This window comes from Pezoporus flaviventris, unplaced genomic scaffold (assembly GCF_033815535.1).
Source record: "Pezoporus flaviventris isolate CSIRO_AGI_PZ_B2104156 unplaced genomic scaffold, CSIRO_AGI_Pfla_v1 ptg000072l, whole genome shotgun sequence".
NCBI classification, from domain to species: Eukaryota; Metazoa; Chordata; class Aves; order Psittaciformes; family Psittacidae; genus Pezoporus; species Pezoporus flaviventris.
In genome coordinates this window covers 8,427,653-8,449,005 of record NW_026892620.1, presented here as the reverse complement: position 1 = coordinate 8,449,005, position 21,353 = coordinate 8,427,653, and the positions used below count along the sequence as shown (strand labels likewise).

The window sequence follows — 21,353 nt, the reverse complement described above, 5'->3', positions numbered from 1 at the left end:
AGAAGAAAGTTCTTTATTATCTTATTCTTTTCAATTAATGCCAAAGTTTCTCATTTGCTATAGCCTTTATATATTATATATGTATATTATATATATTTATATATAAAGGAAACTTTTTCTTTTAAGATATTTGACAGTTTTTAAATATTTTGAGTCCAACTACTGGTTAAAGAATATCTACTCTGGCTGAAGCATAGTTGAAAGCGTTTGAACTTCCTAATGTCAGCTCAAATTTGATTTACACAATCAAATTAACTTGTCAATCGGGGAGGGGGGCATCATTCCATCCCAACACACCCAGTCAGTTGCCAGAACCTATAATAAATGCTCGGAGCAATGTAGATATATCCCAGCCGCTCCAGCCAGTGAGCCGGCTTCATTTGGAGCTCAGCTCAGATGCCTCTATACAAATGCCCGTAGCATGGGTAACAAACAAGAGGAATTAGAGATGTGTGCACGTCTACGGGGGTATGATATAATAGGCATCACAGAAACATAGTGGGATGACTGCTATGACTGGAGTCTTGGAATGGAAGGTTACAGGCTTTTTAGGAAAGACAGGCCCAGCAGACAGGGAGGGGGAGTTGCCCTATATGTTAGGGATAGGCTGGAGAGTATGGAACTCTGTCTGGGGACAGGAGAGCAGTCCACATAGAGTTTGTGGGTCAGGGTTAAAGGGAGAACAGCTCTGGGAGACATTACCGTGGGGATCTGTTACAGACCGCCTGATCAAGGAGAACCTGCAGATGAAGCACTCCATAGACAGATAGGAAAAGCCTCACGCTCAGAGGCCCTTGTTCTCATGGGTGACTTCAACCACCCTGACATCTGTTGGAAGGACGGTAAGGCCCGGCACAAGCAATCCAGGAGGTTCCTCGATTGTGTGGAAGACAACTTCCTTGTGCAAGTAATAGAGGAGCCGACAAGGTGAGGTGCCATGCTTGACCTCGTGCTCACCAACAGGCTTTGGCCATACCACCCAAGTCTTGGAAGGCACATGCAGGGACTGTGAGAATGAAGACCTTGCGCCCACTGTAGGAGAGGAACTGGTTCAAGACCATCTTAAAAATCTGAACATGCACAAGTCCGTGGGTCCTGATGAGATCCATCCACGGGTCCTGAAGGAGCTGGCAAATGAAGTTGCGAAGCCACTGGCCATCATATTTGAAAAATCATGGCAGTCAGGTGAAGTTCCTGACAACTGGAAAAAGGGAAATATAACCCCCATTTTCAAGAAGGGGAAAATGGATGACCCAGGGAATTACAGACCTGTCAGTCTCATCTCTGTGCCTGGCAAAATTTAGGAGCAGATTCTCCTGGAAGGCATGCTAAGGCACATGAAAGACAACAAGGTGCTTGGTGACAGCCAGCATGGCTTCACTAAGGGGAAATCCTGTCTGACCAATTTGATGGCCTTCTATGATGGGGCTACAGAACTGATGGACAGGGGTAGAACAGATGAAGTCATCTACCTGGACTTGTGTAAAGCGTTTGACACTGTCCCACATGACATCCTTGGCTCTAAATTGGAGAGGCATCAATTTGATGGATGGACCACTCGGTGGATAAAGAACTGGCTGGATGGCCACACACAAAGAGTTGTGGTCAATGGCTCAATGTCCGACTGGAGACCAGTAACGAGTGGTGTCCCTCAGGGATCGGTGTTGGGACCGGTTTTGTTTGACATCTTTGTCGCTGATGTGGACAGTGGGATTGAGTACGCCCTCAGCAAGTTTGCCAATGACACCAAGCTGTGTGGTTCAGTTGATACACTGGAGGGAAGGAATGCCATCCAGAGGGACCTTGACACACTTGTGAGGTGGGCTGATGCCAACCTCATGAGGTTTAACCATGCCAAGTGCAAGGTCCTACACCTGGGTCGGAGCAATCCCAGGCACAGCTACAGGTTGGGCAGAGAAGAGATTCAGAGCAGCCCTGCGGAGAAAGACTTGGGGGTGTTGGTTGACGAGAAAATGAACATGAGCCGGCTTCAGTGTGTGCTTGCAGCCCAGAAAGCCAACTGCATTCTGGGCTGCATCAAAAGGAGCGTGACCAGCAGGTCAAAGGAGGTGATCCTGCCCCTCTACTCTGCTCTCATAAGACCTCACCTGGAGTATTGTGTGCAGTTCTGGTGTCCTCAACATAAATAGGACATCTGAACTAGTCCAGAGAAGGGCCACGAGGATGATCGGGGGACTGGAGCTATACTGGAGTATGAAGATGGGCTGAGAAAGTTGGGGCTGTTCAGGCTGGAGAAGAGAAAGCTGCGTGGAGACCTCATAGCAGCCTTCCAGTTTCTGAAGGGGGCCTATAGGGATGCTGGAGAGGGACATTTCATTAGAGACTGTAGTGACAGGACAAGGGGTAACGGGTTCAAACTTAAACAGGGGAAGTTTAAGTTGAATATAAGGAGGAAATTCTTTCCTGTGAGGGTGGTGAGGCACTGGAATAGGTGACGATTTAGTGTGAGGTGTCCCTTCCCATGTCAGGGGGGTTGGAACTAGATGATCTTAAGGTCCTTTCCAACCCTAATGATTCTATGATTCTATAATGACTTCATACACACTGGTCACTGTGTGCGAATACCTTGCCTTTTAGCTCTCCCTCAATGTCTTATACTATAAACACGTATATACACACATAGGAGGTATGAACACATAGCAGGTATACACACATAACAAGAATCTGCTGTTTAATACTTATTGTGAATAGCATTAAATAAATCATATCAGGAAGTTTTTCTTTCAACTTGTATGCAGAGAACTTGAAAATGAATTATGGACTCTAATACGCAGATGATAGTGAGGTTAACCATTAAGTGAGTGCTTTTGTATTTCCAAAATGAAGGAGAGAGAAGCAGAGAGAAATCAAGTCACAGTTATACATGTAGTAATTAAACCGGTGAGAAACACTTGTTGGGCTACTGAACATTTGGCTCAAAAGTTTGGCATTAGCAAATAAGCAATTAGCCAGTACTAACCGTTTCCTATTTTACATACTGGGTGGGTTTTAAACATTGGAAATTTAATATGCAGATTTAAAATTTTGCAATGCATCTTTCAAGAATGTTTCTGAATATATGATAGTTTGGGGTTATTTATTAATGGATGGTTCCTTTTTAAGTTGCTTATAAAAATAACTGTTTATTGAAGTCATATATTTATGAGACATTAAAGCACACAACATTGAAATAAACATTAGAAGTTATGATCAGGAAAAAATATTTCCTTCTGTAAGAAATGATAGCTAAGAATGGTTATGGTAAGTTTAACATCAAAACAAATGTAGTAAAACCACAATATTCTGTATTGCGTAAGAAATTGCTCAAAGAACATTTTTAGGGGAGGGGACGAAGAAAGAATATGTTTTTTGAATGTCTACTTCACTTATATCCTGTAAACAAGTATGTGGGAAAATTAAATTTTTCTGGAACTTAAAAGCAAATACAATTCAAGTCCTAAAAAGCCGGAGGAAAAAACCTGCATTTTTTTGGCAAAAGTCAGTCTGCCAGTATATTCAGTCATCACATAGCATCACTTCACCATTTTGTGGAACCTTGCAATAGATAGTATCACGCAAAACAATTATACTAGCCCAAACTGCCCTTCCAAAGGTAAGCAAAGAAATCAGAAACAGAAGTAGGTGAATTAGTTAGTTTAGGAAGGGAGGTAAAAAACAGAATGCATGATTTCTTAAAGAATGTTATTAACTAACCCACTGTTTTGCTGAAATGCATCATTTTGGTACACCAACAGCTATGAAAACAGTTATTATGTTTGGTGTGTTTTCCATGTCAGAATCCTTTGCTAGAGATTCTTTAAATGCATGAACTACTTTGCTTCAGCCATTAAACAATATTTTAGTTGAAGATTAGGTTAATGGAAAGTTTGAAACTTAAAACCAAATTAATTTTGATTTATCAAAGTCGAAAAAATGTCCTTCTAAAAAAGAAGAAAAATTAGAAGTTTCTGTCTTGTCTCCGGGATGAGACTTTGCACTTCTTTGCACACTCTTAAACTAAAGTTACTCTACGGGAAGTTACCATTAGGCTAGTTGTAACAAGTTCATTAACAGAAGCAGCAAAATGTTGCTGTGGCTCAAATACCATCAGAACCACCAACTCCAGTCTTTGATGTATTATAGAACCGGTAGCTACAACGGCAGACACACACAAGCGCACAAAACTCATTTAAATCCAAAGGAATAGTTTTTTTTTCCTGTTTGTCATAAGAATGTGTTTTTTTTAAACTGGATGCTCGTAGATGAACTTCCTTTGAAAAACAGACTGTTGGACAGAAATCATATGCAGTTTGCTCAGGTCAATAGTTTCTAAAGGAAATTTTCAAAGAAACCCTCCAGCTTCTCAATCACAACAAGAAAATTGCTTCAATAGCAAATGCGCATGTATTTATCACCTCAACTTTCAACCTCTCAACCTAGGCCAAGCCTTTCAAAGGCAGGCTCTTAACTCCAGAGGTAATGCTTTTAGGATTACAACCTACCTACCTCAAACACTTGCAAAGGCTGATAATCTTAATTTTTGGAAGGCCAAACCAAAATCCTTGCCCAAGGTTATGTCAGGCATGTTACAAGACAGCAAAAGACACTGAGCCCATTTTCATCTGTTGTACCCAGACAAATTCCCAGTGCTTGTTACAGTAAAACATACATATATTAGTAGTCAACAGAATATACAGCATTCCTAAAATAACTTTATGTTTTGAAAAGAAGAGAATGGTAAAAATAACATGTTTTGACGAATGTACCTGTAATACCTGATACTGAGAGGAACATTTGCCAATGGAAATTGCCTCAAAAGGAAGATGTAAAGATACCTTTTCAAAAACCTAAGCTCAGTAAAAATGTTATGAAATATTTATTTAAAGCAGATATCTTTAAATAAGTATGTCCTCCCTTTTCATTGTCCAGTTCCATAATGCTAATGGTTGAGAATTGGGAAGTGAATAAAGTTAAATAAAGAAGCCCAAAAATAAAAATAAAAATAAAAAACAAACAAACAACAAATCTGGAAAAATTATTTTTTTTAACAGTGGCATACACATGGTGGAAACTATATTTAGATTGGCTGCGATCCTACACATCCCATTAATTTTGGCTTTCAAACCCAGAAATGCTGATTGGAACAATCTCAGCACAGTGGGGTCCTGGCCCAAGATACCAAGGTTTAGAGGAAAGAGTAACCATGCGTAAATATTCACACATCTAAAGCAGACAAGAAGCAGTACAATAATTCATAAAAAGTTCTACAGATCCATTCTCCTCTGTTCCTCATTTGCCTCCCTTAAATGTATCTGCATGAAGATCAGATACTTGTCCTTAAACACACGTGTCTAACGGGGCACAAACAAAGCTTATACAAGCCACTACAGGACAGACATTTGTAAGAGAAACACTAAGGTTAGTATGAATTAAACAAATGGAAGTCCGTGTTTGCAGGGAAGGGGAGGAGGAAAACAATGCACAGGTATGTGAGGAAGCAAGCTTTGATTTAACAGATATAGGATTCAGCTTTGTAGAAAGAGTTAGTTGAAAGCATCCATAAATCACAGTCAGCTCCTTGCAGGAAAAGGTGCCTAAGGACAGCTGTCTGAAAATTGTGCATAAATGTGAACTTTCTGAGTCTTAATGATTGATCTGTGGGCTCTGTCCACATTACACCTCTTCCCACTTTGCACCATTTCTCACTGGATCAAAATCTTAAATTTTTAGGTGATGAACTTTCCATGTAAAAAGAATGAAACAAGTTTTTTCTATTTTCATCTAACATTCCACAGCTGTGTCCCCAGTTGCTTCTGTAGCCTGATTGGCACCATGGGCACTGAACATCCGTAGCCTGGAAGACCACTGTGGAGAGAAAAGTTCCGAAAGAAAGGGAATCACAGAAACCCGGTACTGCAAGATCCTGATAGATTCAAATTTCACTGTCAAAGAGAAGTTATCACACCCCATTCACCTGCTCTGGCATTAGAAAAAATATCTGTACTCTACTGGATGTCACTTTGTGCCTGTGTACTAAACTAGGAGTCACAGTGTAAGTTTAAGTAGCCTATGATATGTTTGTCTGTATACCAAATCAAGGTGACCTGAGAATGAGAAAACTGTAGCTATGAGACATCCTACAGACCTATCCACTTGGTTTGGTGTTCGGATATAAAAGGTGACTATTTAAAAAATTGTTCCGAGTGATCTTAAAAACCAAACCAAAACAGAAACATCCAGACTAAATTGGTTATCATTCTTCCCAGATCTCCGGTTTGTTTCTGTAAAGTTTGCTAAATGAAATATGTTACTGAAAGGTGTGCTTATCATTCCTGTGAACTTCAGATAGAGTTTTTACCTGATGAGGTGGCAGAAGCGAGGAAAGAAGAAATAAGGAAACACCAAAAAAGCAGCTACACTGATATTGTTTCTCTCACCCCAGTTGCTTTCTGTTTTGATCTGTTGTGTTTGATTAATGGTTAAATTAAGGACAGTACTTGAAATTCAAGTGTGAATGAATTGCTTCATTAGTGTTTGCAGGTTCCTTTATAGAGTAGAAGTACACAACTGAGATTTGACATCAAGTAAACCATGTTTAAGATACACTAAAACATCAGCGTTTCAAGTGTAATCTTGCAAACTAATACAAGTCAGGTGAAACACGTTATCTGTTTCTGGCTGTCAAAACAAGACACTTAGAGGGGTAATTCTCTGGATTCAAAGAAAAAAATGTCACTTTTCCTGCTAAAGTTCTGCAATTGGCCCTAAGTTACAGGTGAGGGCACTATAAGCAAAAATACAACCTTGGGACAGGCTAAATGCAGAGACATTTGAAGTGAAATGTATTTAAAAGGTACAACAAAAAAATGTGCTAAATGATGTTTCAAATCACAGAACAGTAACTCCCAAGATAAAAAGCATTTTATTTTTGGTATATGAGCACCATTATTTGGAGAATAATTGAAGTTTTACCCTAGAAAATATATATTGCATACACATGCTTATAGACATTTGAGGAAAATTGCCTAAAAATAAAATTCATATAATCAAATAGGATTACATGCAAAAAGTTAAATCTGCTGCCTAGTGCACTTGAATCAGGGAACAGTCTGAGTTATAACTATATAGCAAGAGGAATGAAAATACTAGTTCAGATTTTTTCCTCTCTGATTATCGAACCCCACTTGATAATGTTGCAGGAGACCTGATATACTAAGGTAGCTCCAATTTTTCTAAGTAAATGCAACTTTAGATCATTTCTGTACTTGCTTTCAAACAGGTTTTTGACATAATAAAGTACATCATACACTCAGAATTATTTGAAATTTAAATAGTAGTTATTTCTTTTCTAAATTGTTCAATATTACTTAAAAATTAGAAATCAGTATGTCTTTTATCTTAATTTTATTTTACTAGTTTGAAAAGTATTTTGAAAGACAGCAACCTTGATTTTTCCATAAAATACATTATTTCAGCTCAAGATAACTGACTTCAGTAAAAAAGGAAAAAAGCTGTGTATAGTCACTGGTGTAAATAAGATGATTTTAAAGAACATGCAGAACCAAACTAATTCTCTGATAGATGGTAATTTTTCTATTTAGTTGCCTCAGAACATAATTAAAAATCCCAGCAAAAACTGAACAAGGTCTTTATTTAAAGGTTTTGAACAGAGTTTGGCCCTGACTTCATAATAATTTTTACAGTGTAAGATACAGAATAACTAAAATCTAATTCATTTTTCCAGAATGACAAATGGTAGGAAAAAAAATGCAGACTGTGTGTTCTGAAAACTGGTATTAGACCACTGAAGATGCTGGCTTGGTGCATGCAAGAGAGTGCAGTCTTATACTTGGATTCCTCTGAGTAAGCCTCTTAAAAAAAACCGAAGTAACAACCCTTCCAAGAATATGAAGGAAGGGAAAAGAAGAGGAAAAAAAAACAAAAACCACCAAAAAACCTACAGTCTCTGGGATTTTGAAACTCATAACACTTCCAACAGTTTGCAATCTTGATCTATTACTGCATTACACTAAGCAACTACATTAATGTAATCATAGAATCAGTTAGGTTAGAAAAGGTCTTTAAGATCAAGTCCAACCATTACCCCAGGACTGCCAAGACCACCACTAAAGCATGTCATTAAGGGCCTCATCTACATGGTTTTGAACACTTGGAGGGACAGTGATTCCACCACTGCCCTGGGAAGTCTGTTCCAGTCAATGCCTGACTACCCTTTTAGTGAAGAAGTTTTTCATAACATTCAGTCTAGCCCTCCCCTGCTATGGTTTGAGGCTGTTATTTCTTGTCCTGTCCCTCGTTACTTGGGAAAAGACACCAGACACTTTCATGAAACTATGTAAGTGGAAAATGCTGTACTGAGTAACATGCAGAGAAGACAAATGAAAATATTTGACTCAGTTACCAGAAGTCTGTTATCCTTCATGAAGCACTAGACACTAGGTCCAAAACCTAAGCTATTAAAATTTTCAACTAATCCACTGTCTGCAGGCTTGTTGACACCGGGCTACAAAATACCTAAATATTTGGATCTTGTCTCACATGTAAACCCATAGAATGCAAATATAAACAAAATCAGCTTGGCAAACAGAGGGATCCACGGTGGGACTCACTTCTGAAACCTGAGACTATTAGGATGATTTTTCCATTGATCTTTAAGTAGCCTAAACACAAAGGTTAAAGTCAAAATCTAGGAGCTCGAAGTCATCTAGTAGTAGGACCAAAACAATACACTTGGTGCAAAGTGTTTTGATCAATGCCTTCTTTATTCACAGCAGCACTAGGAGACCTGTCTAACGCCAGGACAGTCTCCAGGATCCTCAGAAAAGAGTGAAAGTTGCCTGTAAAACGGATGGTGAGAAACCAGGAGCACGATGATGACAGAGTTGCTTACCCTCAGAACACTTCAAGAAAACTAATGATTGCCAAAAATCCCCTCAAAGGTCCAAAGCCTGCTTCCTCTCACCTAAAAGCGGACAGACTGCACATTTTTGAGAAAGGTGAAAGTCCTTTTTTATTAACCCCTGTTCACTATCAGAGGCAATTCACCTTTAAAGTCCCACAACCCTACTGCAAGTACAATGCCTCAGAATCACCCCCAGTGGATTTGGGGCTCAGGTCTGCTCATGTGAACTTAAACATTTTAAACTGCAGTTGACAAAGTTCAATCCAGCTCCTCTGAAGAGAAAACCTTAGGTGGATTTTGAGCCACTGGAAGAAGTGGATCTGGAAGAAGCTCTTCCAGCATGGGTCCTATATACTGAAGCTCTGGTGCAGGATGCGCTGCCATCCCACCTGCCCCTAGCCATGAGCTTGCTACCAGGTTTCCTCAACCTTTTGACAAGAAAATGCTTCCTGATACACACTGAAACAAAATATGAGCTATTTGGGGTAAGAAAAGTGCCCCTATAGAATTAAAGTCCCCTCAACGTTAGGTGAAAGGTGAGAAGAGCTTCTTTGGACTACAACTTGGACCTGTCTTTCAAGGAAGTGTTATTCCTAATGACATAGTTTTCTCTATGCATTGCTCCTCAGTGAATGAGAATGTACTTCTTTAACATTTTGAATGCATAAGTACATATAATGAGCTTGATGACACAAGTATAAAACAATGTCACAAATCAGTCCAGCCAGGTAATTACCCCACATTTCATGTTTTGAGAGCAAATGAGCCCTAATTTCCTACTCAAATTTTTTAAGTTAAACCTCTGACACTTAGCAAGATTTTGATAATGCTGTTAAAGGTTTGAACAGCTACAGTTACAGTGGGACTACAAAAATACCCTGAACAACAAAGCAATGCCATTTTTTTTTTATAATAAAAAGCAGGGACTAAAAATACAAAAAAAACACAAGCTGACACAGAAAGTTCAATATTTAACAAAAACTGTATTTTCTTTCATACTTGTTTTGCAATAGAAACATCTCAGTATGAATGTAGACATTTATCTGACTTACATTCCTCCTACAAAAATGAGGGTTTTTTTATAAAATCAAGTAATCTTCACTGAATCTTCCTTGCAAATGAAAATTAAACAGTGGTATTTATCAAACAAATGTTGGGAACAATTTCTGGTAGAACACAAATTAAAATCCACAGCCTAAATTAAAAATATCTATAAAAATTGTTTTAGTGACACCTATTGGTATTATTTAGGAGTCTAAGTTCCCAGGAAAAAAAAAAAAAAAAAAGATTACTAATTACTATCTCACCTTCCCTCTCCCTCCACCTTTCTTGTTGCCACTAAAGGAGCCAAGAACCCCAAAGCTATTATTGATGCAAATGTCCTGCGTATCAAATACTTTTCTAAGGCCCTGAAATATATCCACATCTTCCAATCATTCACCTTCTGGTTTTTTTTACTCTGAAGTGTAAAAATGTGGTTTTTAAGTAATAATTTTAGAAAACGCATTTCAACTGTGGCAACTTGTGATGGCTGAAACTTCATTTTAATTGCGCATAGCACCAAAAAGAATGTCACAAGAATGTCACTTAAATCATGTGTACAACACGAAACAAAAAGTCATTTTCCATCAGATCAGAACTAGAGAAACTCCTTCCAAGTAGATTCACAAATAAGAAGTCCCAGTTGTTTGATATCAAGCTCTGTGATGGGGCATTTATTTTGTAAGGGACACAGAACACCAACAGTGGGGAAGTAGCATAAACACTTGAGGCGTTCCAGCAGTGCTCTGCTGATGTCAACTGCAACAAGAGGAGAACCTCCAGGCAGAAGAATGACTCTGCCTCAGCCAAGACACCATATATCTTTGGAGGTTATGAGCACACAAAATGAAGTAATTTGCCTAACAGATGACAGTGATTATGTCACAGATGCCTAAATACTTCAGGTGAGACATCTTTAAGGCTTCATGCAGGTGTGAGTTAGCAGCAATGTTTTCCTAATACTAGCACAGATTCACTACCATTGATCAAAACGAAAAATATCATTGTCATGTTCTAGCACCCATTTTCAAATCCTTCCTTATATTTTGTTTGGTTCAACCAGATTTACTTTATTAAATTTGTTTGTGTTTGCAAGCCTGCATGAAAAATAAAGCAGAATTAATTTGTTGTTTCTGACACTGAAGTAACCTACACATGTGTAAGAAAAGAATAGCTCTTTTAATAAACTAAAGCATTATATTGGTGAGCCTAAGTATGCATATCATAATAAACAAAGCATTTATGCAAATTAATATCTGGAAAAAATGTTTGATTTTTAGGCTAAAACCAGTGTGTGTTGGCACATTTCTACATAGAATCATAGAATAGTCAGGGTTGGAAAGGACCTTAAGATTATCTAGTTCCAACCCCCCTGCCATGGGCAGGGACACCTCACACTAAACCATATCACCCAAGGCCTCATCCAACCTGGTCTTGAACACTGCCAGGGATGGAGCATTCACAACCTCCCTGGGCAACCTATTCCAGTGCCTCACCACCCTAACAGGAAAGAATTTCCTCCTTACATCCAATCTGAACTTCCCCTGTGTAAGTTTTAACCCGTTACCCCTTGTCCTATCACTACAGTCCCTATTGAAGAGTCCCTCTCCAGCATCCCTATAGATACTGGAAGGCTGCTATGAGGTCTCCACGCAGCCTTCTCTTCTCCAGCCTGAACAGCCCCAACTTTCTCAGCCTGTCTTCATGCAGGAGGTGCTCCAGTCCCCTGATCATTCTCGTGGCCCTCCTCTGGACTTGTTCCAACAGTTCCATGTCCTTTTTATGTTGAGGACACCAGATTATCTAAATGCATTTAGTAAATGGTGAAAGTAACAATGCAGCTTATCTGTCATAATTCTTAAGCATTTAAAATAGTTTTATTTTCCTTCATTCCTCTGGGTTTTTCTCTTGCCATAGCTGGAAATGCAATTTAAATCTTTGTCTATTTACGGAACCACAGAAAATTAGGTAATCATTATCATAAAGAAGACAAATAAAAGAGTTAAGTAACAAAGGAATTAAAAGCAAAATTTTGGAAGGCCACATCCCAGATAATGAGAAGTAAAAAAGCTAGAATAGGTTTGTTTAACATTATTACACATTTGAAAGGTGTGTATGTGAGTGCACACTGCAGAGAGACCACAAATCTTTCCTTCAGGACAGCAATGTTTTATGTTTATTATACGCTAACACAATTATAGTCAAATACCACATTCTGTCAACATATGATGCTGATAATTCTACACATGCAAAATGATTAGTAAAATTAATACATACAATTCTATAAAGAAGGCTAGAGGTTGCTTCTAAGACTACCTAATATAACAAATTAAATCAAATTGAATATTGACAGGCTCTTAATGGATTAAATTTATTACATTGAAAGAAAAAGAATGAGACACATCCAAGAAGACATGAAAAATTTTTGGGTGGACTGGGTATAAAGCTTCACTCCAATATTCTTTGGTGATTTTATACTGAAATTTACATTCCCACTTTAAGATGATGCTGTTCTTAAGAAGTGATGTCAGTTTTAGAATACGCCTGAAGAACAGAATGAAGCATGATGGTAAAACAATTTATGAAATGATGCATAAATAGCCTGAACAGTTTCCCTCTGGGACTTGAAAAAAACATACTGGCTTCTATCCAGACATCAAAATGTAATTAAGTATGATTTGTTATGTATATTCATGGATTATTCACATCTGAATACTTTGCTTGCTCGAACTGCATTAGTGTATTTGGCCCCAATCTAGAAAATATTTTAAGTGAAAAATCAAATTAGAGTACCTTTTCCTGGAGGAAATCAGCTTCTGTCTCCCTTTCTACAGATCCAGAGCAATTAGTGGTTTAAGACATTGGATTAGTGTTAGACCATTAATCTAAATATTTAAAATAGTGGCAGATAGTGTCAATACAACACACAGTGTGATCCTGCAGGAAGGAGAGCCCAGCTATGGGAGCAACAACGGTGTTCCATATGTTCAGGTTGGTGCTGAACACTTTAAAAAGAAAATTATTTGGTCCCAAGAGCAGCAGAATTGCCAGAACTCCTACATGAACCAGGAAGTTGTCAAACAAGTTCAAGAGCCACCCAGTGCCAAACCTGTACATTTTGAGGCATTTTTCAGGGCACTGTTTTCAAATACACAGAAAAATGGCTCCACTGAGCCAAGAGAAGCTGCATTAGTCTCTCATTTATAAAGATGAGAAATCTCTCACCTTGAAACTCCTGCCAGATTGTCCTTAACCTTTTCTGCGTTGATTTAGTAAGTCAAAATTCTTGTTTAAAGAAGTGGTATCTGACGATTACTTCTAGCAAAAGAAGAATAAGAGAAGCATTCTCCGACTTCCCTTTTCCCCACTCTATGTAAATATCCTGGTTTGTAAATGTTCTGCAGATTTCAGTATGGGTCAAACAACTTTTACAAGCCATGAAGTAAAATCATAACCTCCACAGCTCACCTCTCCAACAGCAAAGGTGTTATCTTTTGTTGCATGGCTAACAAACACATTCCTACTGCTTCTTTTATTTAAAAAAACTACTTTCATTAAAATAGGTTTGCTTTAGCATTCGTATCTGCCACAAACTCTTCCCGCTTGTAAGGCTTCATTTGGCTCACTTTATCATAGAATCATAGAATCATAGAATCAACTAGTTTGGAAAAGACATTTAAGATCATCAAGGCCAACCTTTACTCCAAGACTGCCACATCCACCACTAAACCATGTATATTACTGAGGGCCTCACCTACATGTCTTTTTAAATACCTCCAGGGACGCTGATTCCCCCACTTTCCTGGGAAGCCTGTTCCAATACCTTATTACCCTTTCAATGAAGAAATGTTTCTTATTATACAATCTAAACCTCCCCTCACTCAGCCTGAGGCTGTTACCTCCTGTCCTATTGCTTGTTACTTCGGAGAAGAGGCTGACCTGCACCTCACTACGACCTCCTTTCAGGTATGTGTAGAGAGCAATAAAGTCCCCCCTGAGCCTTCTCTTCTCCAGACTGAGCAACTCCAGTTTCCTCAGCCATTCCTCATCACACTTGCGCTCCAGACCCTTCACCAGCTTTGCTGCCCTTCTTTGGACCTGCTCCAGCACCTAAATATTACTCTTGTGAAGAACCCAGAACTGAACACACTACTCATGGTGCATACTCACAAATGCCAAGTACAGGGGAGCAATCACTTCCACAGTGCTGGTGGCCACACTATTTCTGACACAAGCCATAATGCTGTTGGCCTTCTTGGCTGCCAGGGCACAAGCTGGCTCATGTTCAGCAGCCATCAATCAGCACCCCCAGGTCCTTTTCCACTGAGCAGTTTTCCAGCCTCTCTTCCACAAGCCTGTATCGTTGCATGGGGCTATTGTGACCCAAGTGCAGGACCTGTCACTTTGCCTTGTTGAATCTTGTACCGCTGGCCACAGCCATCGGTCCAGCCTGTCCAGATCCCTCTGCAGAGCCTTCCTATCCTTCAGCAGATCAACACACGCACCCAACATGTTGTCATCCATAAATTTACTGAGGGTTCACTCAATGGCCTCGTCCACATTACCAGTGAAGACATTAAACAACACTGACGCTAACACTGAGCCCCGAGGGACACCATTAGTGACTGGTCGCCAACTAGATGTAATGCCATTTACCACCACTCTTTGGGCTTGGCCATCCAGCCAGTTTCCAAGCCAGTGAAGAATCCACCTATCCAGGCCATGAGAAGTCAATTTCTCCAGGAGGGTGCTGTGGGAGACAGTGGCAAATGCTTTACATAAGTCCAAATAGACAACTTCCTTTCCCACATCCACCAGGTGGGTTACCATATCGTAGGAGACTCGGTTGGTCAAGCAGGACCTGCCTTTCATGAACCCATGCTGACTGGGCCTGATTCCCTCTTTTTCCTGCACATGCTTTATGATCTTGGTTAGGACCATCTGCCCCATGACCTTCCCCAGCACTGAGCTCAGGCTGACAGGCCTGTAGTTTCCAGGCTCTTCCTTCCTGCCCTTTTTGTAGAGAAGTGTCATGTTGGCCAACCTCCAATCCCAGGGACTTGCCCACTAGACCAGGACTGCTGATAGATAATGGAGAGTGGCTTAGTAAGCTCCTCTGCCAGCTCCTTCAGCACTCTGGGGTGTGACCCATCTGGCCCCATAGACTTGTATATTTCTAAGTGAAGCAGGACCATTTCTTCCTGAATGGCAGAAATTTTCTTCATTTATGTTGACTAAAACCAGATTGAAGACCCTTTAATTTCCATGACATTTCCATGAAACTCCCTCTGTGTTTTAACTAAAATAGTGGGAGCCCAGTCACTGGCTGAGGACACGCAGGAACAGTTACACTGGCACCAACATTAATTTTGTCATTTGTCATACCACGCTATAAATGCATAAAGGGTATTTACAAATCCTCTGGACTATTATGCTCTGTTCAGTTATACAGATATGCTGGAAGAATGGAGAAAGGAAAGGGAGTAAGTTCCAGGATTTGCTCAAGAATAAAAATAAATACAGCTGATAAGGGTATTAGGTAAAAGAAATACACCTAATCATCAAGAAAGGCTTGTAACGAAGTTTTAAGCAGAATGTAAGAAAACCGCATCCATTTCAAAATGGAAATATAATCCGAAATTATTTTTTTGCCATTCAGATATCTAAACAATACAGTCTAATTTTATTTATTTATTTGAAATGCATAGCATCCTGTAACTATGGTAACAATTTGCCTTGCTGAGTGCATCTTTGTTAATATCCCCTTGCTGTAGTAATGTTTCCATCACCATCTGGCAGTGACAATTTTCTTGCTTGAGTGAAAATTCCTCCAAAGTATAAAAATCAGGCCGTTTATTTTTAGAGTTCTGACTACACCAACTCCCATTGACTTGAAGAATCCCAGCTAGAACCTCTGTAAATTCAGCGACTTGATTTTGATATCTTAATGAAGGGGATAAGCAGAAGTATAAACATTTGAGTCACAAACTTAAACAATTGTTGCTTTTGATAGAATCACAGAATGGTTTGGATTGGAAGAAAACTGAAAGATCATCGTTTCAACCACCCTGCCACGGGCAGGAAGACCTTTGCTCAAAGCTCCACCTAAGCCAGCCTTGAACACTTCCAGGTCTGGGATATCCACAGCTGTTCTGTTGTCTCACCACCCTTACCGTGAAGGCCTGTTTCCTAATATCTAACCTAAGTCATACCCTCTGCTACCTCTCCCACAGAGAGCCTGACACAGGGCAGTATGTGTGCTCCTGGTCAGTGCTGTCCAGATCTATCATGAACGCTATCAGTCTTCAGAGGAAGAGGGGACTCATGAGGGGACTGAGAAGAAGAAATAACCTAGCATCCACAACCCTGTGAAGCAATTCCTTGAATGACCTCTCTGCTTGAAGGATAAGTATAAGCAGCGCTCCTATAAGGGTAGGACTGATGGCACAAGAAACACTTGGCAATCCTAACATGACACCAGTGGTTTGACCAGTGGCCAGAAGAGCAGATTAATGGCTTGCTACTGTGTAATATCCCACTTCACCAACAATACCTGTATGAGCATTGTCGCATAGCAAAGCACCGACAGCCGCATTTGCAGGTTCTCAAAGCCTTGAAATAGGTAGTCAAGCTTTTACACTGCAGGAAACCTGGAAGGACTCCTGCCATGGAAGTGCTTTATTTGATAGGGAAGGTTTATTTTTCAAACCTTTTCAAGGAATGATGTTTTAAAAACCCATACTCCTTTGCTTCACAGAAAATCAGTGGTATTAGCAGATGGCAAAACAAGCTCTGTTATTAATAAGACAGGTTCCAAGAATATTTCATGAAGACTGGGAAACCTTCAGTTTCCATGGTAAATCACTTGACTCTAATACACTTAATAAGCATGTTTAACATTTCATACTCGGTGGATCAAATGGAAATAATGTAATCATAGTTATTAGGTCAAACATATAAGCTAAGAACACAGAATAATAACAAAATAACAAGTATGTATTGAAAATTAGCCAGGCTGGATGGAAATAGAAGGAAAAGTCCTTTCAATAATGGACTCCTATCCTGTCTCCATTTTGGCATTTCAGTAACTCTTCTAAATTCTTCTCTAAAGCAGAAAACAGTATAATTGCATCACAAGTATAAAATAAGAATTATTTTTCAGTTAGAAATAATATAAGTGCTACTAAACGTTAAATTAAACTCTTTTGGCCATGGTTCTATTTTGCATATCTGGTTATTATAAGTCAATTTATTCATAAGTTATTTATGTATGAGACCTTTTTTTGTTTTCAAAATCGCATAAAACCAGCCTAATAACCCCTCTGGTTTTAGGGCGAATACAGGTAACCACCAAATCGATGATAGAGCTTAGGATAAATTTTATACGTATTTATATATGTCTTTGGTGCACATAAAGAGTGTAGATCAGATGTAAACGAGACCACTTGTTCTGCAGATCACTCATCCAAGCATGTGCCACTGTTGAATTTTCCCCTTCACAGGTCCAGAGCATAAGACTAGAGATTGATGTTCTCTGTGCAGCAAACATACAGACTGGCTCCTTTATATCCAGAAATTTGCTTTCTATGTGTGTTCATATACGGACAAATATCTTCCTCAGAGTGTTTTTCTTATTGATGGAAGAAATGTATTGATGGTCACAATGCAAGAGCTGAGAGACTGCAATAACTTTCATTTCTAGGGCAATTCTGTAGGGTTTGAATGTTTTGTAGAACAGATTTGTTTTAAACAGAGCATATTTAACATGAACGCTTGAGAAAGAATCTGAAAAAAATACCTCAAATACTGAGAGCAGTTTCAAATAAGTCATATTTCTCAGTGAGAACACCTTAAGGTATCTTAGAGAAATATTAAATATCTGGTTGTCTTTGATGATTCAACATCTCTCAGACTTGGGGTACCAATACTCCTCCCAAACAGCAATTTTGCAAAATCTGATTTTTTTTATTACTGCAAGCTTCCCCTCTTTCACAATGGACTATTTGTTATTTCTTTTATGCTTACTGAATAAATATGCTACAAATTTATTAAATACGAATTGGGATTTTTTTTTTTTTAATGAAAGGACTGAGGAGTATATTCTCTATTGAATGCCTAGTTTTATTTTCTTAAAGCATGTTAGCATTTGTAAGAAAACTTTCAAAAGTTTAGATAGTCTCTAAGGAAGACCATTATCAATTTCCTGACCAGAAAATACAGTGAGAGCATAGAGTTCCTTAGGCAAATGGCTAAAGCTCAATGTTTTTATTTTCTTCTTTATATGATAAAAAAAAAAAAACAACAAAAACTTTTATTGAGATCAAAATCCCCTCTTTGTGTTATAAAATGTTATAAAGTGCATAGTTCTTTTCACTAGGAAGAGAGTGATCTGTTAAAAAGAGAAACATTGCTTCTTCAAGTCTCCTTGATAGAGAAAATTTAAGGTACCTATTTACAATGCAGAAGAAATTCTTAAAAAGTCACACCAACAAATCCAGAAGAACTGTCAGAGCTACAGATTTCTTGACCTGAGATGTAAAAGTAAGAATATACCACACCCCAGCCATGAGCATGGTGGTAAGACAGGTATCTAACTTAGGTGGCTGGGAAAGATCAGCTGGTTGTTGCCAGTCTCTCCTGAGCCCAAGTAGATAGCCCATAGTCATTGCCCATATGTTAGCGAGGCTATTGAAAAATGGGCTGAATCTACACCCTGCTTGTCACTCATTTCCAGTGATGCTGTAAATATCAGACACAGATTTACAAAAGTCAGCAGTGCTGTAACATGAAAGAAGCAATGGCGTGAATATATGTTTTTTGGTTTGGTGTTTTGTTGTTTTCTTTTTTTTTTGAGTACCATTAGAGTGGAATTTATTTAGTAAATTGAAAGAACCATAGAATGATTGGGGTTTCATTGCAAGGCACTACAGGTTTGCCTCACCTCAGCCTCAGGAATGATACTATTTTGGTAATTCTCCTTAGTAGATGCCTAAGAAGGCTGCTGCTTGTCTTTGGCTGATGTCTATTTTGTTTGGACATCAAGCCCATGACTAGCAATTTTCTCCAGTACCTCCAGAATCCCATCTCATTGTTTAACAAGAGAAATCTCCTATCCTACAATTACTAATGAGAATTATACATAGCTCAAAACAGGCAGAAAAAAACAATTGACAAGAATATTTATAAACTTGTTGTAATAATCATAGGCTAAAAGACCAAAGCCACAGGACACCAGAAATTATCTTGAAGGCAAAAATCATTATATTCATGGTAAAATAAACATAATGTATTTGGCATAAAACAAGAAAATTATAAGGTATGGAAAAAAAAAAAAGCCAGTCGAAAGTGTATCTCAGCAACAAAATAAACAAGTATGAACACTGGACTATAATTAATCTGATTTGTTATACCTGAATAGCAGATTTCAGCTACAGAAGCAATTCAAGCCATGCCCTCTTTCTAATGTGCATTGTAAAAATTCAGTATGAAGAAGAACCAGAACACTATTTTTAAAAATATATGAAACTTTGTGCTCTAAGGATCCATTCTTAAAATCTACCCTTCAGTATTTTTAAGTAAATGTTGCTTTTCATTATTTATAACAAGGAAATTTCAGAAATCTAGCAAAAGGCAGAAATTACACCCACACACCTGCTACTTAAGTATCTACTTATGTCCATAGGAAAGCTTTGCTTAAAAAGGTTTGTTGTATTCTTAGCAAATTGCTATATCTACTTCATCACATTAGGAGGGTTGTTGCAAATTTTGTTTGCAGGTAACACAGAAAATACAAGACTGACATGCTGCAACATATCTTTTACATTTACAATTTAGCCAAAACAGACGCTGGGTGTTTGTGCTAATCAGGATTTCTAGGTGCTGCAGTGATAATGAGGATTCTCTGGGAGTCCAAAGGTACCACTACTCCTCTCCACTCCAACTGGTAAAAGGAGTCAGTATTCCACACTCATTCCCATTAAGATATCTTTCAACCACAGTACTGAGACAGAGATAGTATGTACCGGTATAGCCCACGGGTGATGGTCACTCTACTGTAGGCCAAGAACAACTCTTGAAATTGAAATGGACAACCTTCTAGGCTGCATAGGGAAAAGGCAGCCGTCATATCCATAGGTTTTGTGGTGGTTATGTAGGCAAATCACGAGCACGTTGAAAGAAAAAGGAAAAAAAGAACCCCCAGCTCAAGCAAAACTTAATCCCTCTGAAACTTTTAAAGTGTCATTTTTCTTGACATCTTAGTAGCCCATGCACATTTTGTCAGATATGTCTACGCAATAAATTTATCATGAAATTTAATAGCAATGTTATGAATGCCAGAATAAAAACAATTAACTTTTCTTTTCAAAATGCCAACAGTACAAAACTGCTACATCTTAGTTCTCTATCATCATACTTCATATTTTTCACAACATGCAGTCATTATTTAAAGAAAATGTACTCTGGGGACTCACTTTACAGCATGATGGAGTAGTTTTGATCCATGTTGACAATGTGAATTTAGGTTTTAGCCTAGTCTGAACTTCCTTTTAAGTGGGCCAAGCATAGATCATCCAAAACCCCTTTGTTTTTAGTTTCACAGTAGAAAGAGAAGAATTATCCTGACCATAGCCGTTGTGTCCATAAAAACATATCGTATGTTAATGAGAATCAAACAGATAAAATTTATTCTATCTTTTCCATTTACTTTCTTGACACAGAATCTCTGCAGATCAGTTAATGTAAAGGTTCTAATCCCTCATCCACTCTTACCAAAAGGAGTGCATATTAGCAATTCTGTTAAGGATTTAATGGGTTTTGTTCTTGTTTTCAACTGAAATGAAAAAGCTTTCCGATCATCATGGCAGATACAAATATTTTATAATTACTACAGCTATTCAGAACTTGAAAATATGAGTTTTTCTTTTGCTGTAGATGTACTATGCTGATATTAGGGGTGTCATAGAAACTAGGAATGATTCACTGGGCAGACGTGTTCCCTCTCATAGCGAAAAAACAACCCAGAACAACACTAAGAAAATTTGGTCTCATGGAGATGGTATCATCTTCATTTAAACAAATTTTTGACACATCATTTGATTTTTTCTATTCCTCTTGATAACTGAATTCAATAAAGCATTTTCTCATAACCTTTGTACTGCAGCTATGATGCTTTATATATCTACCTGATAAACACTGCCAACTTGTACCATTTTTAACAAGAGTGCTGAAGTGTGAGCCTTATGACAGAAAAAAAAACAAAACAAACAAACCCAAACCAAATGACATCTTTTGAATAACTATTGTGCTTTTGAGTGAAATGTTCAAACACTACACAACACGGTACTTTTTGAAGTGCTGTCCTACCCTTAGAAATAATATAACTCCCCTG

General features: G+C 38.5%; 1 protein-coding gene across 6 annotated transcripts in view; it reads right to left on the bottom strand.

Moving 5' to 3' along the window:
- Positions 1–21,353, bottom strand: part of FGF14 (fibroblast growth factor 14) — a 401,018-nt gene that overhangs the window by 157,860 nt on the left and 221,805 nt on the right. The window lies entirely within an intron of this gene.